The sequence below is a fragment of the Sorex fumeus genome, unplaced genomic scaffold (assembly GCF_029834395.1).
Source record: "Sorex fumeus unplaced genomic scaffold, SorFum_2.1 ptg000268l, whole genome shotgun sequence".
Taxonomy (NCBI): Eukaryota; Metazoa; Chordata; class Mammalia; order Eulipotyphla; family Soricidae; genus Sorex; species Sorex fumeus.
Window position 1 is genome coordinate 839,313 of NW_026606325.1, and position 27,760 is coordinate 867,072.

At 42.9% G+C, this 27,760-nt stretch overlaps 1 pseudogene; it reads left to right on the plus strand.

Moving 5' to 3' along the window:
• The first annotated feature begins 850 nt into the window (after positions 1 to 850).
• Positions 851 to 27,657, plus strand: LOC130018794 (RNA-binding motif protein, X-linked 2-like; annotated as a pseudogene).
• Positions 27,658 to 27,760: the final 103 nt, after the last annotated feature.

Below are 27,760 nucleotides of genomic sequence, written 5' to 3' on the forward strand. Positions count from 1 at the left end.
AGCCCTGAGATTTTGAAAAGTGCCACATTCGAGGCTCTTTCAGGGTCAGGGGAATGAAACCCATCATTGTTACTGGGTTTTGGCATATTGAATACGCCACAGTGTGTTTGCCAAACTCTGTATATAATAAACATATAATTCAGTATATCACTTGGTGGAGTTCATTATTGTATATTATCTCTCAAGCTCCATGTTATTTTTATAGTTCAAACTTGCAATGTCTAAAAACATATAATTAAGACTGTCACTTTTATTTACTTAAGAGTGGAACTTTTATAATACTCTTTTTTTTTTTTTTTGCTTTTTGGGACCCACCCGGTGATGCACAGGGGTTACTCCTGGCTCTGCACTCAGGAATTACTCCTGGCAGTGTTCAGGGGGACCATATGGGATGCTGGGAATCAAACCAGGTTTGGCCATGTTCAAGGGAAACACCCTATCTGCTGTGCTATCTTTCCAGCCCTCTTTTATCATTTTTACAAGTAGCAATGTTGCATTAATTGTACTCAAATGGTTTGGCTGAAGTTGTTTTAAAAATTTTACTTGTTTTTTTCATTATTATCACTCTCAGGCCATAGGAAAAGTAATAAATGCAAACATTGTTCTAACTATAATATTTGCTTATTACAATAATCTCACTTGTAGTAATAAAAACTCACTACAGAGTGGGTCTGAAGACTCAGCAGGACCATTTTAAATCAGATCTGAACCAGCATTTAATCCTGTCTTCACATTTCTATTTCCTAGCAAGCCTAACAATAAAACTCTGTGACCTTGAACTCTAGGCTCAACGGGACCTGGAGCAAAGATCCTCTGCCCACTTTCCCCAGTCTCTGGTGAGCCAGAGGTCATGTCCATTAGCCACCTCCTGCTGGCGCAAGATAATCGTGTCATCGGCCACCGTCCAGATCAGGCCCCCATAACCATGCCACCTGACTCACGCCAGGCTGTTTCAAATGGGGTGTGCCAGAGCAGGGTGGGTGAGAACCCTCCCCACCCCAAGGGACCCAGCTCCAGCAGCCAAAACCTCCACAACCTAACCATGGCACGCTCAAGGCCGCGCCTCACGTATGAGTGAAGTCCTACAGAACACCCAGGCATTGCGGAACTCTGTGAACTTAGACTCTCGGCTTAACAAAACCAGGATCTCCACAGTTCCTCTGGCTGCTTTGCCCAGTCTGTCAAGGCAGGGGTCACACCCATACGCCACCTCCTGGAGGTGCTAGATAATCTAGTCTTCAGACTCTGTCCAGATCACATGGCTGCTTCTCCCGAATGGGAGCATTACATGAGGCCCCCATAACCATGCCACCTGAATCACGCCAGGCTGTTTCACATGGGGTGCGCCAGAGCAGGGTGGGTGAGAACCCTCCCCGCCCCAAGGGACCCAGCTCCGGCAGCCAAAATCCTTCACTGCCCAACCGCCACAATGCTCAAGGCCGTTCCCCATGCGCTGTGGCCTAGCCTCACATACGAATGAACATATTCCTGGACACATTATAAAACACTCCCTACTCATTCTCCATAATTATCACACCACACCACATTTGATGGCTTCAGATATTAGGCAACAAATCATAGATGGAAATTATGTATATGCATATATACATATTTTTAGATATATATACCAAAGCTCACATCACCCAAACTTTAAAAACATGTTAGTGATATCCTATAGAATGTCTTAATGGGTCCTGCCAAAATAGAACAATCTTCACACTGTTTCCTATATGGACACTTTGTTGTAACCATGTTTGTAGGATAACATTGGTTTGTTCTTTCTCCCTTGCCACAGGGAACTTAGGTTTATCGGGTTACACTCATCACAGTGCTCCCGAGTCACTCCCATTCCTCTGGGTTTATCTGTAAACTCTTCTCTGTGCTCTCCTCCCCAACGGGTTAATCACCTTTTCCCCTAATCAGATTCTGTTAACTTGTATGGTCAGATCTTTCTAAGGATGTTGAATTTGTAAGTTAAACATTGCTTTTCGCGATCCTTTACACACTTTACTTTTTTTTGCTTTTTGGATCACACCCAGCGATGCTCAGGGGTTATTCCTGGCTCTGCACTCAGGAATTACTTCTGGAGGTGCTTGGGGGACCATATGGGATGCCAGGGATTGAACCCAGGTCGGCTGCGTGCAAGGCAGATGCCCTACCCGCTATGCTATTGCTCCAGCCCCGATTGCACAGTTTACTTTTAAGCTTACTTTTAAGCAATGCCCTTTTTGTATGGACACAGGGAGACATTTAATATTATGCTTTTGTAACTTGGGAGTTAATTGACTCCAAATAGTCTTCACTCCCGGACACTGCTTTCTAGACTTAAGCCTCAGTTGCCCTTAATTCCTAGCACTCTAAAAGCAGGGTCCAGACGAGGGATTGAACGGACTCAGCGCAAGCTGTGAGTTACCCTGACGTTAGGGGAGAATTTATCATCTTGCCTTTACTCATTTTAGAAACGCTGTGCAATTCTTGGCTGATGATTATTTCCTTGCATCTCGTCAACCTCTTGCTTTCACGGACACATCCCATCAAACAACCAAGCAACCCACTCTAATCCCCTGTTTCTCTTATAATGATCTTTGTAATTACAACATTGAGCCCACCTGGGAAGTCCAGGCAACTCTCCCCACCAAAAGAATCTTAATCACATCTGCAAAGCTCCTTTTGCCAACATAATTACAGGTTCCAGGGATTAGAACATGTATACCTTTGTTTTATTGTGGTTTTAGTTTGGGTCACACCTGATGGTACACAGACTTACTTGTATATCTGTGCTCAGAGATCACTTGCAAGGGTCTTAGAGATGATATGGGGTGCTGAGAAACAAAACCCAGTGGGCCACAAGAAAGGTAAGTGCGCTTCCCACCGTACTATGTCTTCAGATCCTGGACATATGTATATTTGGGATACTTCCATTCACCTTATCATCACCAAGCTTATGCTAAGTTGACAGCAAAAAATTCATTGGACAAAAAGTAACAACGAGATTTTTATGAGGGGCGAATTTGGGCTACACTCTGCACTATCACCCCAGGACTAAAAATTGTATTCTATACAAACCTTTGCCATTCCTTTCTAGTTGGTTAACCTTAGATAACTCCTTTCATCTCTTCAAGAATCAGTTTCTTCATGTGGAATCTGTGGATAACAGAAACACCTAGCTCAGACGGTGTGACTTGAACCTCGAACGTTCTTTGTTGTAAGTACAGTAACCATCACAGAGCAGGTGTAAGTGTTTGATAAGCATAAGGGTTTGATAGGCTTTTTTCCCACTACACACACTGAGCACAGCTTAGCCCTTTGGCCTACAAGAGGCTATGTGCTTGATGGCATGTTTGGGAGCTTAAGATGGGATGAATCCTTTGTTTTCAGCAAAACAGTGGAACCTTAAACACCTGAACCCATGACTGTTTGAATGCTTGTAGGGAAAGAAGCTTTGGAACAGAGCCAGCTTTCTCTTATTTCTCTACAAAAGAGAGTTCCCCTAATATCTGAGGGGGCTAATGCCACCAGAATTCCAATAAGTCATCTGGTTCAAATTCAGACTCAGGCATCACAGCACCTAGCACTAAGCAGAATTATAATGGATCAGTGCAAGGCCCACACACACTTGCCTCACACCCAAATATTTGATCTTACACAAAGAGAGATATGAAGATATAGATTAAGTTAAAACATTTTAAGACCGGGGTATTTCATGGATTACACAGGAAGTCCCACTGAAATCACAGGGGTTCTTGAAAGAGCGAGACAAGAAATAGATTACCGATACGGAGAGGCCATTATGTTTGGTCAGTTACCCAATTTCAAAACATCTCCATCGAGAGCAATCCCTTCCAAACATCATTGTCAAAAAGGTCCCTATTCTGATCCAAACTGCTCTGCACTCAGGAAATTATCTGCTGTGCAGGGATCAAACCCAGTTTGCCCCAAGGAAGGAAAGCATCTAATTTAATGTACTATTGCTCCAGCCATATAAATTTTTAAGTGTAAGTGACTAACCTCAAAAATCTGGTGGATCTAACCCAATAGATCAAACTCACAAGATGAAGCTAACTTCTTTTCTTACGAGTTGTTTTCTTGCTAGAATCTGACAGAAAAACATATCGGGAAAATAGTATGTCCCAGGCAAAAAAATATTAGGAAAATGCAAGTTAAAACCACAAGAGTCTTATCCCTTGGTATATGCCAGTAAGGTATTAACAAAATACCAAACACTTATCACTGGGTACCTGTCAGCAAAATACCAAACATCACATGCTGGGACAGAATACTGGGATGCCAGGGATCAAACAGATTGGCTGCATGCAAGGCAAGCAAGCATGTAGGAAATCTTTCCCACTGAAATCATATAGAAGTCAACAATATCGAAGTCACTCCGACGAATAACCTTATAAATGTAAAGCAGGTACTAAGACTTTGGTATAAAAGTCATGTAGAATTCAGCAATATCAAATGCAATATCAAATATAGTAAGAAATCCTAGGGGTGTAAAGCATGTCGGAAATCTTTTCCACTAGAATCATACGGAGTTCAACAATATGGGAGTCACCTTACAAATGTAAAGCAGGTAGGAAAACTTGCTCATGAAATTCCTGTAGAATTCATAAATATCAAATTCATAGAATAATAAATCCGAGGGGTTTAAAGCATGTAGTAAATCTTTCCCACTGAAATCATATCTAACTCAAGAATATCGAAATCGAACAGGTGAGAAACCTTTCTCACTTAAAGTGACATCTAAGTCAACAATATTAAATTCATACAGGTAACAGTCCCTATTAATCGTCACGGAGGAGGTAGGAAAATGTTCTTACAAAGGAATATGTAATTCCGTTAAAATACCCAAAGAGGGAGACATTGGGAATCGCCCAGTCCTTGAGGTAGGCTTGCAACCATGGAATAATCCTCCTGGTCTTCTTTCCACTGTCCTAGGGTGGTACTTTGTTTCCTTACACCTCACATAGGTGAGACTGACCGATGAGCCCTTTGTTCTTTCTGATTCTCTTCACTTATCAGAAGTCCATCCAATCCCATGCAATTTACAGCATTTTCTCTTCTGGATTTGGATCAATTCCACTCCGGTCCAGCACACAATCTGCTCAGGGCTTACTCTTGGCTCTGCACTCAGGCAACTATACGGATGCCAGGGATCATACCTGGTCGACCACATAGAAGGAAAGCATCTTACCTGATGCACAATTGCCCCAGCCCTAGAAGTACTTAAGTATAAGTTAGTAACCTCAAAATTCTAGTGGGTCTAACCAATCCTGTGAAGCCTCTCCAGAAGAAGCTAACTTCTTGACTTCCGAGTTGTTTTCTTGCTAGAATCTGACACATATATATTTATCAGGTAAATAGTATATTCCAGGCAAGTGAAAATCAGGGTAATGCAAGTGAAAACTGCAAGAAGCTTATCAATTGGTATCTGCCACAAGGGTATTACCAAAATACCAAACACTTATCTCTTGGCATCTCTCAGCAAAATATGAAACATCAAATGCTGAGACAGAGTACTGGGATGCCAGGGATAAAACCAATTGGCTACATACAAGGCAAGCAAACATATAAGAAATCTTTCCCACTGAAAAAAACATTTAACTCAACCATATCGAAGTCACTCTGAAGATAAACATTTCAAATGTAAAGCAGGTAGCAAAACGTTCACAAGCAAGTCATGCAGAATTCAGTAATATCAAATTCATATAGTATGAAATCCTAATGGTGTAAAGCATGTAGGAAATCTCTCCCACTAGTATCATATCTAATTCAACAATATGGAAGTCACTCTGATGAAAAACCTTATCAATGTAAAGCAGGTAGTAAAACTCTCCCTCGAAAGTCATGTAGAATTCAATAATATAAACTTCATCACTGTCACTGTCCTCCCGTTGTTCGACTATTTGTTCCAGCAGGCCTAGTAACATTGTGAGATTGTTTACTGTGTTTGGCATATCGAATATGTCACGGGTAGCTTGCCATGCTTTGCTGTGAGGGCGAGATACTCTAGGTAACTTGCCGGGCTCTCCGAGAGGGGTTGAGCAATCGAACTCAAGTTGGCCATTTTTGCTGCGTGCAAGGCAAACGCCTGAACTGTTGTGCTATCGAAATCAGAGGGGATGTAAAGTATGTAGGAAATTTTTCCTATGAAACAAATCAAATTCAACAACATCGAAGTCACTCTGAAGACAAATCTTTCAAATATAAAGCAGGTAGCAAAACTTTCATGCAGAGTTCAGCAATATCAAATTCATACAGTATGAAATCCTAGGGATGTAAAGTATGTCGGAAATCTTTCCCACTAGAATCATATCTAATTCAACAATATGGAACTCACTCTGATGGAAAACCTTATAAATGTAATGCAGGTAGTAGAACTTTCTAACAACAGTCATGTAGAACTCAACAATATCACATTCACACGGTAAGAAATCTGAGGGGTGTATCGCATGTAGTAAATATTTCCCACTGAAATCATATCTAACTCACCAATATCGAAGTTGGACAGGTGAGAATCCATTCTCACTAAAGTCACATCTACGTCCACAATCAGGAACAAACCCCATGAATGTTCAAGGAGGAGGTAGGAAAATCCTCTCACAAAAATCATATCTATTTCAATTAAAATAAAAAACCAAAAAGGGAGACGTTGGAATCCCCCAGCCCTCAAGGCAGGCTTCCAAACATGGAACAACCCTCCTGGTCTTCTTTCTACTGTTCTTGTGTGGTACTTTGTTGCCTTACACCTCACATTGGTGAGATTGCCTAATGAACCCTTTGTTCTTTCTGTGTCTCTCGACTTGCCAGAACTCCATCCAATCACATCCAAGTTACAGCATTTTCTCTTTTGGACTTGGAGCAATCCTACCCCGGCCTAGCACCCCACAGTGCTCTGGGCTTACTCTTGGCTCTGCACTCAGGCAACTATACGAATGCCAGGGATCAAACCAGGCTGACCACATACAAGGTAAGCATCTTACCTGCTGCACAATCGTTCTAGCCCTAGAAATATTAAGTATAAGAGTCAAAAACCTAGTGGGTCTTACCGAATCAAATCAAGCCTCTCCAGATGAAGCCAACTCCTTGTCTTCTGAGTATTTTAATAGCTAGAATCTTACAGACATGTATATCCTAGGTAAGGAACCTATCGGGAAAATGCAGGTCAAAACCACAAGGAGCTTGGTATTTATCAGCAAGGTATCTGTTACCAAGAATATTGAAGTGACAGGGATCTAACCTGGTGGCCACATGCAAGGCAAGGAAACATCTTACACTGCTGTAATATGGTCCCAACCTTAACAGTATTTACGTTTACATTACTTACCTCAATACGTATAAGTGACTACCTCAATTATCTGTTGGGTCTTACCAAACACATCAAGCCTTTCCAGATGAAACTTACACCAATTCTTTAGAGTTGGTTCCTTTCTAGAATCTGACAGACACATACATAGAAAAAATTGTATATCCTAGGCAAGGAAGATTCAAATGACAATTTCCTATATCAGGAAAATGCAAATCAAATAAATAATAAGTTTATCGGTAATCAACTCTATTAACAAAATAACAAACAACAAATGCTAAATGAGATCTATTCCTGGGAGATGACTCAGAAAGCTGCAGGATGGCATCCTTTGAGGAAGGCCCATTGTCGATCTCTGGAACCATATCGACTTGTCTCGCACATATAATGCTCTGTCTGCCCTCATGAGGCCATTCTGAACGAAGTTCTATATTGATCCCCAGTCTCACTAAAATTGTATCCAAATCAACAATATGGAATTCATACAGGTTACAAACCCTATGAAGGAATGCAGGAAATCTAACTCACTAAAATGATATCAAATTCAGCAATACAGAATTCAAACAGGTGAGAAATCCTATGGATTGTAAAGAATGTAAGAGGACATTCTCAATCAAATATGTTCACACTCACATGAAGAATTCATGCGGGAGAGAAATCTGTTGAAGGAAAAAATTCATTTGCAAAAAAGTTGTCCCGAGTCACTGTAAATCTCAAGCAGGAAATAAACCTTATAAATGTAAAGAATGGATGAAAACTTTTTACTGGAAATCAGACCTTCAAGGCTGCAGCAATACTACAGCGGGTAGGGAGTTTGCCTTGCACGCAGCTGACCGAGGTTTGATTCCTAGTATCCCAATATGGTCCCCTGAGCACCGCCAGGGGCGATTCCTGAGTACAGAGCCAAGAGTAACCCTTGTGCATTGCCGGGTATGACCCAGAAAGAAAAAATAAAAGAATATAGGACAAGAGTTTCTGTGAAATTAAACTTCACTGAACATGAAGAGATCTGACAAAGGAGATAAATCCTCTGAGCATGGAATGTACATAAAGATTCAACGTGAAATCAAATTTCACTGAACATGAAAAGTATTCACAAAGGAAAAAAATCCAATGACTGTACACAATATATATATCGGAGGGATGGGGGCCTGCTTAGGGACTGCCCAAACCCTGCAAAACCTTCACCATGCCATTGGCAGGACCTCATTGCCTTGGTATGAAGCCTCTCCTGCAAATTAACTTACTGAATATTCAGGTATACTTGTCCTTGTGATTGAAATTCCAAGGCTTTCTCAGAGTCAGTATGGGCTACCTGTGCTCCCCTTCCTGTACTTCTAGAAGCCCAGGTACTCAGGCCTATGATTCACCTCTGCCACATGTAAGCTCATCTACTTAGAGTACTCTACTCTACTTTATGAACCCTTGAAACAGACTCATAAATAGATCTCAAAAGAGGACAACCAACCGCCAATAATCCTCCGGACACCCAAGCATGCCTGAGACATCAGGGTCACCTGAAGGATGGGAGGCCAGCTCGGGGAACTCCCAAACACAACCCCAGTAGCGCCTTGCTCCCATTCTGGGAGAACATCAAATAGCATTTGCAAGATCTTAAAGGGAACTTCAACACCCAGAACCTCCAGAAAAAAGAATTTTCCAGGGGAAAAAATGACCAGAGCCAAGACTGCTCTGTGAGAGTTTCAATTACTGAGCCCCCTTTGCGGTGCCCACACAGACTCTGAGAGCTTCCTTCTTAGAGGCCTCCCAGGACCGTCTGACCCTGATGGATGTTTGTCCGGTGACCATGAACAGGCAGGCAGATACTTGCGCAAAACTGGACTTATCTATAGATATCCCCAGGTTGCAGCTGCTGCCATAAGACCCTTTAATGTACAGATGTTTACCTTGAATGCTATGTAAAGTTCTTGTTGCTGACCTTACCATGTATGATTATATTGCTTCTGCTTGTGACTGGGCCGCTCCGGATCCTATATAACAGCCTGTAGCACTCAATAAAGTCTTTCCCTTTTCCTCTCTGTTTCTACACTGCACTCTGTCTCGTGTCTTCTGTTCATTCGGTCGGTCCCTCCTTGCACCTACGGATCCTAGGGCCACATCTGCGGGCCGGAGGATTGGTCTGGAGGGCCCCCCTGCACATGTACTAATTTCCTTCTGCCCCTATATAATCACTGCTTACCATGAATAAAGTTGTATACTGACCACCAGACGTTAGTCTGTGTCTTTTGACCATCCGTCGATAGTCTAATTTGCCTACCAGCTCCATACACCAGGTAACCGTACAGCCTGACAGTTCACCTGTGTTCAACCCAGGTCCACCATGTGCAAGGCTCACACCCTATCCACTTAACTTTTGCTCCAAAGAAGCCTTGTTTTAATACTTATCATCATGATTTCCTAAGATATCTCCTGAAATATGCTGCAGTGCTTCCCAGTGCCAGAGATTAGTAAACACCATAGGCACACCGCCAGAGCATTTTGTGGAGCAGAAGTCCCATTTATTCTCAGTATATTTTTACAAGTTTCTGGAAAACAATCTCTTGGGAATTTCCAGACTACTGTTCTGGTCTTTAGTTTTTCAAACCTTAACAAATTTAACATGGACCAAAAACAGACGGCCGCTCCCCAGAGAACATAGAGTGGAGGGTGAGCAAAATAGGGTAAGGGGCTTAAGGGATGCACTTTCCTTTCAAACGACACCATTATAGAGAATCCCTATTAACCGTGCAGCTCAATTCTCCCCTGTAGGCACTATGATCCTCCCCAAAGTATTCTACAGATGTTCTGTAGTGTTCATTAAAACTCCATGATTCTTCAGAGACCCAGAACAAAGTTTAAGGACATCTGTTAAGGGACCTACAGAACAAATTCTGAATACACAGTAAGTGTTCTAAGGAAAGAGAACATGCAAGAACATGCAAGTGTCCATCTCCTGACACTGAACAGGACAAAACCCAGAGCAATTAAAAGAGTGTGGCCCTTAACTGTAAACATCTAGTCAGAAACAACCAATCTGGTGAAGATAGCTTTTAAAAAAATTTATATTAGTGACAAACCATGAGGTACAGTTGTAGACAAAGATAGCTTTGACAGGGAAGAAAGGGTAACCCCAGCTGGTTCTGTCAGAGCTCACAGGCAGTGGGGATGGCACAAAAGTGAATCGAAAGACTCACTCTCAACGTGCAAAACTCAAAATGGGGAAATAGATCAGATCCCTGCCACACCAAGGAAAGATGACAGCCTTAGAGATTCAACCACTAATAGCCAGGTATATAAACACGGACAAGTACTTGAGAGGAAATTCTGAAGATGTGCTTGTAAAGTGGCAGTCAAAAAACCCATGACTTTTGTATAAATAAATAATGAAATAAAAGAGGGAGAAATTGAAAAAATAATCCAAGTACCCAGTAGCTTAACAAAAGAGAAATCCCAATACAAGGAAAGCTACGAAACATTATTTAAATGAAGGATGCCAGGGTTAAGAAACACATTCCTTGCTTATAAATCAGGACGACAAATACTGTCAAAATGGAAATACTCTCCAAAGCACTATAAAATTTAATGCAATCCCAAAACATATCAGTTAAACATCCATGAAATTCATTTGGAAAACTCCCCCCAAGTAGTCAAAGCAACCCTAGGGGAAAAACATGGGAAGCATCACATTCCAACTTCAAAGTCTACTACAAATCTGTAAAAAGGTAAAGGTAAAGACCCTCCGTTGATCGTCGATTTGCTCGAGCGGGCCCAGTAACGTCTCCATTGGAGACTTTGTTGTTACTGTGTTTGGCATATCGAATACTCTCGGTAGCTTGCCGGGCTCTCCGAGAGGGGCAGAGGAATCGAACTCGGCTCGGCCATGTTGGCCGCTTGTAAGGCGAACGCCCTACCCGCTGTGATATTGCTCCACCCACTACAAATCTGTAGTAATTAAAATCAAATGGGACTGGAATAAGGAAAAACTCTCAGATCAATTGAAAAGAATTGAAAATTCAGAGAGCTAAAAGAAAAAAAAGGAAGAGAGACCACAAATGTCCCAAAAACAATAGAAATGAGATCTGCCTATATGGCCCCAGGAGTAATTCCTGAGTGCACAAGCCAGGAGTAACCGCTGTGAAACGCTGGATGTGACCCAAAAAGTAAAAAATTTAAAAATTAAAAATAAAGGAAACTGTACAACATTTAAAAAAAGAGGAGGACGGGGATGGTGCGATCAGGGAGGGGGGGAGGGGGAGAGGAGGGTAAGAGGAGGGGGAGAGCAGAGCAAGGAGAGGCAGAGAGGAAGACCAGGTAAAGCCACGTGGACATTAAGAGCAGAGGGAGAAGAGGGGAGAGGAGAATGAGAAAGGAAATGGGGAGGGGGAAGAGAAAAAGGGAATGGGAGGGGGAGACGGAGGGGGAAAAAATCAAAACTGTCCGCGTGAGACACGTCCCGGTTCTAGTGCGCATGCGTTGCTCGCGTGAAGGCCCGACGTGCCTAATCTCTTCCGGTTTGAACGATCTCTTCCGGGGGAGCTCCAGTCCAATGGGATTGCGCGCTGAAGCCAGGCGACCGTTAAACGGCTTTTTCCGGGGGTCGTTACATGGGCATCTTGCAGCGGGAACCGGTGGAAGATGAAGTAAGCTCCGGCTGTCCTCCGTGGAGTGTGGGAGTTCGGGGCTGGAGGATTGGGATGCGGGGCGGGAGGAGCTGAGGGAAGGGGCTGGGGGAGAAGCGTCCGAGGAGGCGGGGGTTGCGAAGTCCGGACAGCGCCGAGACTCTTCCAGGGGAGCCCTAGTTGGGCGCTCTCGGTCGCCTGGCCGTTTCTTTACTCTGCGGCAACTTTCGCAGCCCGTTGACGAAAGTGAAGTTAATCAACGAGGTCAAGGAGCGAGAGGTCCAGCTGGGGGTGGCGGAGAAGGTGTCCTGGCACTCCGAGTACAAGGACAGCAGCGCCTGGATCTTCTTGGGTGAGTTCTGCCGTGGTGCGCCTCGGGTTCCCCGCCGCTGGGCTTTCCAGGGAGGGTTTCAGCCTTCCACCTCTCTTCTCCCTGGCTCTCGCGCCGCCCCCCCCCCCACCCCCTCCTCGTTTAGGTGACACCCAGCGATGGTCAGGCGTCACTCCGGGCTCTGCATTCAGCAGTTCCTTCTGGCGGTGCTCACAGAACCTATGGGATGGTCCAGGGATGGTGCCAGGGATCGAACCTGGGTCAGCCTCATGCAAGACGATTGCCCTACCCGCTACACGAGCGCTCCAGTCCTGCTGGCATGTATTTCTGCTTCTTATCTTGGGGGCCACACCGGGCAGTTCTCCTGGGTTTCTCCTGGCTCAATGCACGGTGTCTGGGGAATATATGGTATGCCAGAGATGGGACCCACGATTTTGGCCACGGTCACGGCAAGCGCCGTACCCACGGTACTATTTCTCCGGCACCCTTATTTCTGTTCTTTTTCCAGGTTTTCATTTTTTCCCTCCTTTTCACACCCCCCATTCCCTCTTTCTCTTCCCACTCCCCCTTTCCTTTCTCATCCCCTCTCCTCTTTTCTCCCCTCCCCTTCATGTCCACTTCCCACTCCCCTGTCCTCCTCTCCGCCTCTCCTTGCTCTCCTCTCCCCCTCCCCGTGCTCTCCGAGTCTTCTTTCCACTCCCCCTGCTCTCCCCATCCCCTTTCCTCCTCTTTTTTTAACGTTGTACAGTTTTCTTTATTTTTAATTTTTTTAATTTTTCGGTCACACTCGGCCTTGCACATGTGTCACTCCTGGCTTCTGCACTCAGGAATTACTCCTGGGGCCATATAAGATGCTGGGAATCAAACCGGGTTGGCCACGTGCAAGGCGTTTGCCCTACCTGTGCTATCGCTCAAGTCCCTGTCCTCCTCTTACCCTTCTCATCCTCTAGTAATCCTCTCCCTTGTTCCTTTTTCCCTTCCCCTTCTCCCCATCATCCTCTTTCCCTCTCCTCTTCCCCTTCTCTCCCCTCCTCCTCTTCCCCTTCCCTTCCCCGATTTTCTCTCTCCCACTTGCCTTTCCCATGCCTCTCTTCCCCCCACTTCTTCCCTCTCCCCTTATTCCTCCACCTTCCCCTTTTTTGCCTTCCTCCACCCCTCCCACCTCTCCCCCTTTTCTCTTCCCCATGCCCTCCCTCTTTTCTTTTTCCTTACTTTCCTCTTCCCTTTCCCCTTCCCCCCTTTGCCCTTCTCTGTTCCACCTCTTCCCCCTCTTTCCTTTCTCCTCCCCTACCCCTTACTCCTCTCTTCTCCTTCCCCCTGTTCCTCTTCAGTTTCCCCCTCCTCTCCTTGCTTTGTCTGGGACACATTCCTGGCTGCTTTGAACAATGTCATGAATCGTACTAATAAACGCGTTTATAGAGGTTGGACATGTTTGCATGAGGATTTGCTTTGGTAAAATGCCTAAAAGTTTTCTTTATAATCCTTAGTCTGTGTGAGGTAGGGTTAGTATTTGCATATTCAAATTGATTTTTGGGGGCAAGGAGATAGTGGGTTAGGAGCGTAGATTATTAAACTAGGTCTGATGTCCCGCAGCACTAAAAACCCTGCTCTCTGCTTCAACAGGTGTAGCCTTGGTGGCCCCAGAGCACTGCCAGGTGGCACTGGAGGTTCCCCAATCTGCAGTGTCAGTGCAGCACCACATCCTTGGGCCCTTCCAGTGAGTTGTTTGACCCAATATCCATGGAATGGTCCCTGGGTTCTGTTTGTAAGGCCCCTTGCAGACATTTGATTTTGAAGGTAGCTATGGTAGATAATGAGCAGATGACTTGAACAATTTTTTTTTGTATTTTGGGCACAGTGCTGCTCAGACTTACTGCTGGTTCTATGCTCAGGGCTTCTTTCTAGTGGGGCTTGGGGAACCATCTGTGGTGCAGGAAATTGAACCTGAGCAAGCTGCATACAATACAAACGCTCTAATTGCTCTAGTATGCTCAGGTCAACTTTATTTATTTGCATATAAACACATACATATATATGTATGTGTACACACATATGTATACACACATATGTATGCATATACAATCATATCTATACACACAAATTTTGGTTTTGGGGCCACACCCGCTGTGCTCAGGAGTTACTCCTGGTTCTACATTCAGAGATCACTCTGGGCTTGGGGGAGTCATATTGGTTACTGAGGATCAATGTTGGGGTAAGGCTAGCATCTGCTATATTCTCCTTTACATGCTGATAATGTATTTTAAGAAATATTTGTCATGTTGGAAACTAACTCCTTTGTCTACAAAGTTTTGCTTGTGAAGGCCAGCAAGAATATTCGGGTACGGCCTTGAAACTTGCTGACCTTAGTTGCATACCACTTTACCACTTGCCATTTATGGTCCCCTGAGTACCTCTAGGAGTGATCCTATCGCATAGCTGGATTTCGCAACATAATTGAAACAAAACATTTTAAAACCTAAAAAAGAAATTGGGGGTTTGAGGAAAGATTATTTTGCTCCATTACTGGTTTTCTTTGTTGTTGTTGTTTTTGTATTTTTATTTTATTGAATCATCATGAGATAGTTACAAGCTTTCATGTTTGGGTTACAATCACACAATGATCAAACACCCATCCCTTCACCACTGCACATTACCAACCACCAATATCCCTGGTATACCCCACCTTTCCTACCCTCCCCCTGCCTCCATGACAGACAATATTCCCCATGGTCACGGTCACGGTCCTACCGTTGTTCACTGATTTGCTCGAGTGGGCCCAGTAACGTCTCCATGTGAGACTTGTTGTTACTGTGTTTGGCATATCGAATACATCACGGGTAGCTTGCCAGGCTCTGCTGTGCGGGCAAGATTCTCTCGGTAGCTTGCCGGGCTCTACGAGAGGGGCGGAGGAAATGAACTCGGGTCGGCCATGTTGGCTGCGTGCAAGGCAAACACCCTACCACTGTGCTATTGCTCCACATTACTGGTTTTCTTGACCTTTCCATGTTCAAACTTAAAACTTTTTCTATACTTCTGGTGTACTGCATTCTATCAGATGGTGAGTTCAGATCCTCTTTTTTGGTAACCTCAAGGCTAGGCCTAGATCTGGTGCATAGTGCATGCTAGGTCAATGTTTGAACTGAAGTGTGATTTTTCTCTTGTAGGAAGACTTCTTTGTGAACTGACTAAAGGGGATGTTATCTGTGTCTTCTACCAGTAAGTCCGCTTTCATTTTATGCTTCATGGATTATAGGTATCATTTTCTTCCACGATGATAAAATTTGTTTCCTTACATATTGTAGACTGACTGGCATTTCTCCAGAGGGAGAGCTCAATTCAAGTTTTTGCTTTAGTTTTACCCAGGACATAGATCTAGAGCTCTCCCAGTGTGGAAAACCCAGCAACTCGTCTTGAGGCTTCTGCTCTGCTTCTTTTCCTTTTCTACTTCTTTTTTTTATGCACTGCGGGGAATCCTTCCTGACTCTGCTTAGGAATCACTCTTCTTTTTTCTTTCTGGATCACACCCGGCAATGCATAAGGGTTATTTGTGACTCATACACTCAGGAATTACTCCTGGCGGTGCGTGGGTGACCGTATGGGATGCTGGGAATTGAAACGGGTTGGTCGCATGCAAGGCAAACGCCCTACCTGTTGTGGTATCACTCCAGCTCCAGAAATCACTCTCGGTAGTGCTTGGAGGTTCGCCCATGGTGTGTGGTGCTGGGGATTGAACTCCCAACAGCTGTATGCAAGGGAAGGCCTGTATTCCCTATATTTTCTCTATGGCTGTTTCCTTGATCTTTCATTGAGACTTTTTAAACCTGGTCCTGCGGTAGAGCCGATTAAAAGACTCCTAGAAAGCTACAGTTCCCTTACAGAGTTACTTTTTGACCCCCTACAAACTAAGGATAACAGCCCTTCTCTGCCCGCACCTGTGTGACACTCTTCACTTAGGGCAAAGTTTACAGGATTTAGGAGAAAAAGCAAACGGTTTAGGTAGTACTTTGCTTTCTTTGTTTACAGATAAGTGTGAGGTTACTGAGCCGACCAGATCTCCTGTGGCTGGACAGCTTAGGGGACAGTAGGTTCTGGCTCAGGGGATGCGTACCATAGAGGTTAGTGGGCGATGGGAAAGAAACTTGGCAATGTTTATGAGAAGTGAACCATGGGTATAGGTTTTGGGCACCCCACTCAGGCTGAGAGCTCTGGCAGGAGTAGAGGTGTCTTCCTCCTAGCTTTTGGGTGTTGGGGAAATTCACAGTAGGTACAGCCCAGGATTATGTCATTTCTTCATGGTATCTGTTCCTGGTCTAGTCTCTCATCTAGGGCTGCATCCTTGCATATCACTTGCCTGCAGACTGGTCTATGGATCCATTGATCTAGATGTTTCTATCTTGTTTCTTTTGAGTGATGGTCAGCTAGTATGTATATTCTAGTTCTTGCTCCACCGTGCTCTTAATGAAGACCTTTTGCCATTGTTAATAATGCCGTTGAAAAATATTTTTGATTTAGATCATTTGTCTAGGATTTGGTTCGAACAGAGTGGTTGACTATGTGGAGTTACTGTGAGGGACTTTGGAGGGTATGGAACTAACTGTCTTTGAAATTTCGGAAAAGTGTTTTATCTGGAGACTGAAAGCTAAGGACAACAAACAAACATTGGCAAATTCACTACAGAGTTTTGTTTTTTATTATCAGAGAATTACATTAGTAATTACAACTTGTGAAAAAAATGGTATTGAAAAGAATATAGGAAGGAGGACCAGAGAGTACAGTGGTTAGGGAAGCAGGAAAACACAATGGTAGAATTGTCTTTTAATTGTTGGCAATGTTTCCAGTAGTTTGCTGTTGTAAATTAAACCATAATATACATTTTAGTATGCAGCTCTTCTTTGTGCAATTATTGGATTAATGTTGCCAGTTTTCTCTTTACTGATTTAAATTTTTTTTTAGTTTTGAGGCTGCACCAGTCTCTGTTTAAGTATCATTTCTGAAGAGCTCAAGGGACCATATGAGGTGATCAAAGATGGATTGGTTTTGTGCAAGGTAAGCAGCCTGGCTGCTGTCCTCTCTCTCCAGTCCCTCTTTGCTAACTTTTAAATATTACTTTAAGATGTATTTATATTATTATCAGATTGCTCACCATAAAGGTCTTCCAGATTTTGCCTCACTAGAATGTCCCTTTTTTCTTTATTCTAATCAGCAGAGATTTGTTATTTAAAAATATATTTGCCATTGACTTTCTTAAATTTATTTTATTAAAGACTTATGTTTTCCAAAGTCATTTGCAGTTGAGTTTTAGACATGTATTTCAAAACTTATCCTACTACTGGTGTTCTCTTATTCCCTCCCCAGCACAACCCCCAAACCCCCACACCATTGCCCCGCCTGTCAACTTGGCAAGAACATTACAAAGTTTCAGTGGTTACAGCTTAGATATAATGGGCTATTTTGGGGTCACACCCAGCAATGCTCAGGGGTTACTCCTGGCTTTGCACTCAGGTATTAGTCCTGGTGGTGCCCTGGGGACCATCTGGGATGTTGGGGATTGAACCCGGGTCGGCCGCGTGCAAGGCAAACGCCCCACCTGCTGCGGTATTGTTCAGGCCTCTAGATCCCATTTCTTTTCAGTTGTTCTATGTACTTGCTTACTCTTTTACTTTGCTTTTAAGTTCACCATCAGTGACATTAAACATCTTTTTCATAGATCAACAGGTCTATGAAATTCCCTTTAGTATGTTATGTACTTTGCCTATTTTTTTCTAGTGGTGTGTTCCTCATTTTCATAGTGATTTTACAAGGCTCCTTGATAGACTATGCATATTAGTTTTGTTATATCATTTTATCATGACACTGTCACTGTCGCTGTCACGGTCACTGTCCTCCCCTTGTCATCGATTTGCTCGAGTCAGCCCAGGAACGTCTCCAGTGGGACATTTGTTACTGTGTTTGGCATATCGAATATGTCCCGGGTAACTTGCCAGGCTTTGCCGGTTTTATCATGTATTTATTGATGTTTAAAATGTGATATATTAGGCTGGACAGAATACATAGATTAAGGTCCTTCCCTTGCATACCATTTTTAACTATAATAGTGGCTCAAATTTGGGCACTGGAGCGATAGCACAGTGGTAGGGCGTTTACCTTGCACGCAGCCAACATGGCCAACCCGAGTTCGATTCATCAGCACCTCTTGGAGAGCCCGGCAAGCTACCGAGAGTATCTCGCCCGCACAGCAGAGCCTGGCAAGCTCCCTGTGACGTATTCGATATGCCAAACACAGTAACAACAAAGTCTCCGATGGAGACGTTACTGGGCCCGCTCGAGCAATATGATTTCTTGAACACAGCCAGCAGTTGTCACTGAACTCTCCTGGGTTTCCTTCTCCAATTTGATGTGTGCTAGAACTGTGCCATCATTCTTTTTTGATGAGGAGTTTTCAATTTGAGACCTAGAAAGGCCTTTTTAACTGGTTCCTCTACTGTTTCTTTGATTTTTATCTTGAAATACTGCTTATATTCATGTTCATGTATTTTATGCTTTTATTTCAAAACTAATACAGAAAAATTATAAAATGTAAGGAATGCCACTGTATCCCCTTAGCCAAGTCCCTGAATATTACTATTGTAACTAATTGTTATTACTATTTATACCTGTTTGACGGTTTCTGATTTTACTAAATTATCAGAGAGTCCTTTGTAAGACATGATTTGTGTGTTTGGACCATACCTGGCGATGCTCAGGAATTACTCCTGGCTGTGCACTCAGGAATTACTCGTGGTGGTGCTTGGGGTAGCATATGGGATGCTGGGGATTGAACCTCAGTCACAAGGCAAGTGCCTTTGTACTGCTATCCAGCCCAGTACCAAAATCCTTCTGTTTGTTTTTCCAAAAAAATATGCCATCAGGAAATTAACTCTGATACAGAGCTATTATCAAACCTTTCTGTTTTATTCATTTTCACCCCGTCTCAAAAAGCCCTCTTTTTGTTTCTGGGCCATATCCAGTGGTGCTTAGGGGCTACTCCCAGTACATTACTTGGGGTCGTTCTCACTGGTGCTCAGGGGACCATGTGGTGCTGGTAATCAAACCTGGATCTCCAGCATGCAATGCAGTTGTACCAACCCTTTGAGTCGTCTCCCCAGCTTGCTGATAATCTCTTTATTGTAGGAGAAAATTGCTTTCTGGTCCTTGATCTGTCCTGTAAATTATAAAAGTCTCTTAGTCTTTTTAATTTTGCAGAAAGTTTTAGGGTTAATATGCTTGTCTTGAATGTGGCTGACCCTTTTTTAATCCCCAGCACCACAGATGTTCCCCTGAGTGCCTAGATTGAGCCCTGAACATAGAAGAAGCCTAGGAGTAACCCTCCAAGCACCAGTAGGTATTTATTACAGGATACAACACATTTTAGGGAGTTCATTTTTTAAAAGTTTGTGTTGAGTATTGATAACAGGGTCTCACATGTACTGTAATGCTGAGCCACCTTCCTGGCTCCTATAAATTTTAGTGCATAGAATTTTGTAATCATCACCTGAATTAGATTGAATATCAGTTCCATTACCCTCAAACTTCCTTCATGTTGTACCATTTGTAGTCTTTCCTTTGATTTTATTTCTCTATTTTTCTTTGAGTCTGGGCACTCCCAGCTGTGCTCAGGGTTTACTCCTGGCTCTGTACTCCATGATTACTCCTGGTAGGCTCCGGGGACCATATGTGGTTTTTGTTTTCTGGTTTTGCTTTTATTTTATTGGCCATAGCCAGTGGTGCTCTGGAGTTGATATTCCTGGCTCAGTAGTCTGAAGTCATTTCCGGTAGACTCGGAACGAACTCCACCTCCCTCCCACACCGTCGTTTGATTATTTTTCGTGGGAAAGTGTATCATTCATTCATGTTTCTGGATTTGGAATCAGTTATAAGTGTTTCTACTCACCCACTGGTCTGATTTTTTTTTCTCATTTGTATGGCTTTAGTGCCATAAATTTAAATCCCTGATTGTTTTAGATTTATTTTTATGGATTTTTAAAAGATACAGATTCAATTTGTCTTTTCAAATGGCTATTTTTTGTAGCACTGTTTGTTATTTTACCCTCACAAATTGAAACATTAACCGTACCACATTTGCATACTAATTCATATATGCTTAGCTTTCTTGTTTTTTTTCTTTCATTTTATTGGTTTGTCTCTTCATGAGCACATACCAACTAGTTAATCATATGAGCTCTTCCAAGTTTTTCTCGTTCTTTTTTCTTCCTTTTTGGGTCACACCCGGCAATGCACAGGGGTTACTCCTGGATTTGCACTCAGGAATTACACCTGGCGGTGCTCAAGGGACCATGTGGATTGCTGGGAATTGAACCCGGGTTGGCCACATGCAAGGGTAATGCCCTATCTGCTGTGATATCACTCCAGCTCCATTCCTAGTTATTCTTTTTTTTCTTTTCTTTTTATTTAGTGAATCACTGTGGGAAAAGTTACAAAGCTTTCAGGTTTAAGTCTCAGTCATTCAATGATCAAACACATTCCCCTTGACCAGTACTTATTTTTCACCACCAAGAACACCAATATATGAGCCACAAGAATGTTGGAAATTGTTCACAGGAATTTAATACATTCATTATTCCAGCACCAATTCCACCACCATTACACCTTCTCACCCCCATTATTTCGGATTGTCCTACTGCAACTTAAGCCTGCCCTCAAACCAAGTACTAGATAATACATTTTGTATTACTTGTTATGAATAATGCATTAAAATGATCCAAAAATGTTTTCTTATTGGTATATGTGTGAATATTTTTGTATCTCACCCTAGAGCCATTAAGCCGAACAAGGAATATTTTTATATTTATTTAAATCTCTGTTTCTTTGGGGAGATATAAAAAGTATTACTAAAAATACAATTTATACTTTATTTTTCTTTTGGGGTCATACCTGATGGGGCTCATGGCTTATTCCTGGCTCTGTTATAGGTGACCCCTTGTGTCAGATCTCAGGGCCCATATGTCATACCAAGGAGTAGGCCAAGTCTGTCACATTTAAGGCAAGCGCTTTGACCCCTGTACTCTCTCTCCAGCCCTGATCAAGTCCATTTTCATTATTTACTTACTCTTTGTTTTGTTTTGGCCATAGTCTGCGTGCACCGGGCTTATTGCTGGCTCTGCATTCAGGAATTAGACCTGGCAGTGCTTGGGGGACCTTATATAGGGAATAGAACCCAGGTGGGATTATGTGTAAGGCATGTGCCCTATCCACTGTACTCTTTCTCCAAACCCTCAAGTTTATTTATTTCTTTATTTTTGTTTTTGGACCATACACGGCAGCAATGCTCAGGGTTTACTCCTGGCTCTGCCCTCAGAAATTTTTCCTGGCAGTGCTTAGAGGACCATTTGGGATACTGTGGATCGAATTCATGTCTGACACTTGCAAGGCAAGTACCTTCCCTACTGTACTATTGCTCTGGCCCCTGAAGTTTTTTTTTAATTTTATTTTTCTTGCTAATTATAAATGTGGCTCCTCCTCCATTATATATTTCTAACCAATCACTGTTTGAATTCAAAAAAGTGGTTTATTTGTAATTATATCCTAGTTTTAAGAAAAATTTTAATTAGGCATTGTGATTTTTAAGTAAATCTTGGACTCTTAATTAAGAGTATTTTGGGTTTTCTATAGTACAATCACATCTAATCTTCAAACAGATATGGTTTCACCTTTTATTTCTGATTTATATGTTTTCTCCTAATTGCATTGGCAGATAACAGTGCACTGTAACACTGTCCTCCCCTTGTTCATCGATTTGCTCCAGCGGGCACCAGTAACATCTCCATTGTGGGACGTGTTGTGACTGTTTTTGCCATATCAAATACGCCACGAGGAACTTGCCAGGCTCTGCCGTGCGGATGGGGTAGTCTTGGTAGCTTCCCGGGCTCTCCAGGAGGGATGGAGGAATCGAACCTGGGTCGGCTGTACACGCAAGGCAGACGCCCTACTCTCTATGCTATCACTTCAGGAATTAAGTAAGTAAAAAGTTCTTGGTATCACTTGAGCTGTTTTAGTACTTTCTGTTAAAGATTCTAGATTTTGGCAGAAATCTGTGTCTGATTATGTTTATAATGTATTCATCAATTTTTATTTGTTCTTTTTGTTATTTGGCACTATCCAGTGATGCCTAGGAACTTTTCCCAGCTTGGTGCTGGAGGATTACTTCTCGTGGTACCTGGGGGAGCATTTGGTACCAGGAATTGAGCCTAGGTGTCCTACCTGCAAAGCATATACTGAACTCACCACTGAGTTTTCTGCTTCCTGTTTTCTTTTCCTGACTCTATTAAAAATATTAGTTTTTGTTTTCGTGCCTCACCTGGCAATACTCATGGCTTTGGGCTCAGGAATCATTCTTGGTGGTGCTCGGGAGAATGAATGAGATGCCGGGGATTGAACCTGGGTTGGCCGTGTGCAAGACAAGCACCTTACTAGCTATACTGTTGTCCCAGTGACACCGAGCTCTACTCAGAAATTACTCCTGGGTCTGTGCTCTGGGATGTGTCCTGGGAGTGATGGGTATGTTAATTTCCGTGGGAGGCATGAATTTTGAATCTTAAATACTATCACTATGTTTAAACCTTTTACCTTTCTTTTTAGTTGAATCACTGTGAGATAGACCCTTACAAAGCTGTTCAAGATATAGTTTCAGTCAGTGTTCCAACACCCATCTCTCCACCAGTGTACATTTCCCAGCACCAGTGTCCCCAGTTTCCCCTCCCACCACCCTTCACCCCCCACTCTCTAGACTTCCTCTGTGACAGGCACTTTTCTTCACTCACTTTTTAAATGGGACATTTCCTATTATATTAACTTTTTTGTCTTTTTTAGGGGTGTTACACCAGTGGTGCTCAGGGATCACTCCTGGTGGGTTCAAGGAATGCTATGGGGTGCTAGGGATTGAACCTGGTTGACTGCATGCAAGGCAAGAGCTCTACTCACTGTCCTGCTTTAGTTCGCTTGGTATACCTTTTTGTTGTTAACCTTCATTCATCATCTGGTTCTAGCTTTGTCTTTTATAGTCAATATTTAAGTTTTGTTTTTCATCCATTCTGAACATTTTACTTCAAATAGTGTGTTTTTTTGGTAAATAGACATGGTGAGATCGTTAACATAAATCTGGTACGGGATAAGAAGACTGGGAAATCCAAGGGATTCTGTTTCCTTTGCTATGAAGACCACCGGAGCACAATTCTGGCTGTTGACAATTTTAATGGCTTCAAGGTGACTAAAAGTATGAAGCAGGATTTGGCTGAATGTTTCTGATGTAATGGTTTGGTTTGATTTTTCCCCTGATTCACACAGGCCCAGGGACCACCAGGATGAGACAATAAAAGTTTCAGGCATGTGGGGAAATTGTTCTAGGAAGCAATAACATGGGCCTCTGCTCCAGTCAGCACTTTTTTCTTCCTCAGTATTAGCTATACCACCACCCACCCAGGGAGGCCTTTGTTTCTTACCTTTCCCACCTCACCACTGTATTTCTCCAGCCCAGGAGAGTTACTCTTAGAGAATTTGTCACTGATTGCACCAGTAATAAGTAGTTACAAGGACAGCATGGAATGGGGTTATAGATTTTCATTTTATGGATCCTATTTTCAAAGTCAGTCAAAGAAGGGATGGTTTTCAAAACATTTTTTCCCTCTTTGGTCATACGTAGCGATGCTCAGGGTTACTCCTGACTCTGCACTCAGGAATTACTCCTGGCCTTGCTGGGGAAACCATATGGGATGCTGGGGATCAAACCTGTATCGGCCACATGCAAGGCAAATGCCTTACCCTCTGTGCTATAACTCTGGCCCCTCAAAAATGTCTTTATTTATTTAATTATTTTGGGGTTTTTTTTTATGACATCCCGGGGATGCACAGGGACTCCAGGCTCTACATTCAGGAATTAATTCTGGCCTTACTGGGGGGAGCATATGGGATGCTGGTAATCGAACCCAGGTCGGCCGCGTGCAAGGCAAACGCCCTATCCTCTGTGCTATCTCTCCAGCCACTCAAAAATGTTTTTAAGTTGGAAATAGGATAGATGATAAGAGGTAGATTAGACTTAAAGGTAAAACTAAAATCAGACCTTGTATTGGAACAATAAAAGCTAGACTTTGGGAATGTTGGGTGCCTAATGACTATAGAATTAAGTATGTATTGGAGAGTGAAGTGATCCTACAGTTGGTAGGCCTCATACCCTACTTGTGCCTTACCAGGGTTATGATCTGGACACCCTATATCATCTGAGCACATTCAGTATTGTTTCAACAACCCCCACCATCAAAAAAGAATTTTTAAGTCTATGCTTAAAAAAATGAAATGATGTTGATTAATGTGAGTGATGACTATTTTGTTTATTTAACAGCAAAAGTATCAGTGTGGGCTAGTCACAAAAATTCCCAGAGGTTTTTTTTTATATCATGACATCAATACAGCACAAAAATATTTGTATGGCACACAGGGGTAAACTGACTGAAGATGCTAGTGCACTTGCCTCAGGGGCTCAGTAGCCCTAAGGCCTGCAGAGAAAATTGCTAGCTGGGAAAGAGTACTCAAACACAACAGTTGGGCAAACAGTATTGGAGATTTCCCCAGAGATAGAGTTAGCAGGAAGTTTTTGTGGGTCACTTCATTTGGTAGGAGGGCTGTCTTTGCTGATGCGTCGACTTTCTGTCTTAGTTCAAAGGACGAACTCCTCCAGTGGATCATGTGTCTAACTATAGGGCTCCTATGGACTCAGATGAATTGGATACTGTGTCCAGACTGCTTCAGAAGACGGGCTGTGGGGATTACACACCTACAAACAGTTCATCTAAGGACTCTGAAGATGACAAACCAACAAAAAAACACATAAAAGGTAAAATTTTATGACCAAAAATGATTCCAGGTGGTCTTAATTTTTTTGATGAATAAAGCTGTTTATTGAACGATAGAAAGGTAAGTTTATTTTCAAATAGGAAGTAAATGTTCATATAACCAAAACTGTTAAGAAATAGTGACATAACCAAAACACAGAGACAGTCTACAGAATGGGAAAGGATATTCGCCAAATACACATCTGATAAGGGGTTAATGTCAGGGATATACAAAGTACTGGTTGAACTCCACAAAAAGAAAACATTCAACCCCATCAAAAAATGGGGAGATGAAATGAATAGAAACTTTCACAAAGAACAAATCCGAATGGCTAAAAGGCACATGGGAAAATGCTCCACATCATTAATCATCAGGGAGATGCAGATCGAAACCACAACGAGATATCACTTCACACCACAGAGACTGGCCCATATCCACAAGAACAAAAGCAACCAGTGCTGGCACGGATGTGGTGAGAAAGGGACACTCCTTCACTGTTGGGGGAATGCCGACTGGTTCAGCCCTTTTGGAAAACAGTATGGACGATTCTCAAAAACTTAGAAATTGAGCTCCCATTTGATCCAGCAATACCACTCCTGGGAATATATCCCAGAGAGGCAAAAAAGTATAGTCGAAGTGACATCTGCACTTGTCTGTTTATTGCAGCACTCTTTACAATAGCCTGAGTGCCCGAGAACAGATGACTGGTTAAAGAAACATTGGTACATTTACACGATGGAGTACTATGTAGCTGTTAGAAAAGACGAAGTGACGAAATTTGCATACAAGTGGTACTACATGGAAAGTATCATGTTAAGCAAAATGACTCAGAAAGAAAGGGATAGACATAGATTACATTCATCTGGGGAACATAAAGTAACAAAATAGGAGACTAACACCCAAGAATGGCCGAGATTAGTACCAGGAATTTTACTCCATGGCTTGGAGGCCAACCACACATACTAGGGGAAAAGGGAGCTCAGATAAAGAAGGGAACACCAAATAAAGGTGTTGGGAGGATCCTCCCAGGGTGGGAGAAGCATGCGGAAGGTAGACTATAGACTAAACATGATTGTCACCCATTGCCTCTTTTGCAAACCACAACACCCAATAAGAGAGAGAACAAAAGGGAATACCCTGCCACAGAGGCAGGGTGGGAGGGCGGTATGGGGGGTGGGAGGGATACTGGGATCCGTGGGTATTTGATCATTGTATAATTGAAACCCAAGCACAAAAATGTGTAAGTCTGCAACTGTACCTCATGATGTCTCACTATTAACATTTTTTTTATTAAAAAAATAGTGACTTAGTAAACTTAAGTTTATTTCAAGATACAAATATAGAATCACAATTTTTTTCTTTTTGGTTCATACCCGGCAATACACAGGGGTTACTCCTGGCTCTGCACTCAAGAATTACACCTGTTGTCGCTCATGTGACCATATGGGATGCTGGGAATCGAACCCAGTTCGGCAGTGTGCAAGGCAAACGCCCTACCTGCTGCGTTATTGCTCCACCCCGATACTGTTTTAATTTATCCGACTTCTCTAGAGAAACGTAAATTTAAGGAATATACTGATGGGCTTACGAACTTTCTAGAAAATCTTCTAAGACTTTTACAAAGCTCATCATTTTTAAATTGGAGGATGACGATTGGGATACTTTGACTCTTCATCTTATAAACCTTGCTGTTTTTGCTGTCTTGCCATGAATATTAATATACTATTAAAATTCAAATTATTAAACTGGATGATAATAGTACAGTGAGTGGGTTGGGTGTTTGATTTATACACAGCCAACCCAGTTTTGCACTCTTGCATACTATGTGGTCCTCCAAGCCCCACCACCCCAACTTCAAATTATTTTTGGGGGGTGGGAGTCACACCTGATGGTGCTTTGGCTTACAACTGGTTCTGCATTTGATCTAGTGTATTTAGAAAATAGGAAACTTTGGGGAGAGTTGTATGTTTTTTCATTTCCTATTTGTTCCTCCCGTCCATTTTTTTTCTCTCCAGACAAAAAGGAAAAAAAGAAAATCAAAAGCGGGAGGTACAGCCAGATCCACCAGTCTCCTCTTCATCACCCAGAAGCAAGATGCTAAAGGAAAACAATTCCCTTGACTGTAAAAAGTTCAACAGCAAGAACTCTGAAAAGGTTCAGAAGTAAGAGTCCAGGGAGGGGCTGAAGCAGTACCACAGCTCCTCTGAGGTCAGGACAGCCTACCACTCCGGAGCAGAGGCCCAAGACAGGGAGTCAAAGAAGAAGCCAGACAGGAACACAGGTCCTTATGTAGGAGAGTTGAAACGGAAGAAAAGAATAGGCCTAGGGACAGAGATCAAAGGTCAGATACCCACTTTGGCTGGCAGGCACAAGGAACGTTCTGAATGGCATGGTCGCAGGAGTAGGAGTAGGTGTAGGCTACGAGTAGGAGCGGTGATAAATCCCACAGGTATCAAAGATTCTGGCACTCCCAGGATTGGGGATCCCCTACTTCCAGAGACTACAGGCGTCACTGAGACTGCAGCCGATTGAGTTGCTTGGTAGAATTGGAGATGAAATGGTTTTTTCTTGTGTGTGTGTGTGTGTGTGTATGTGTGTGTGTGTGTGTGCGCGTGCGTG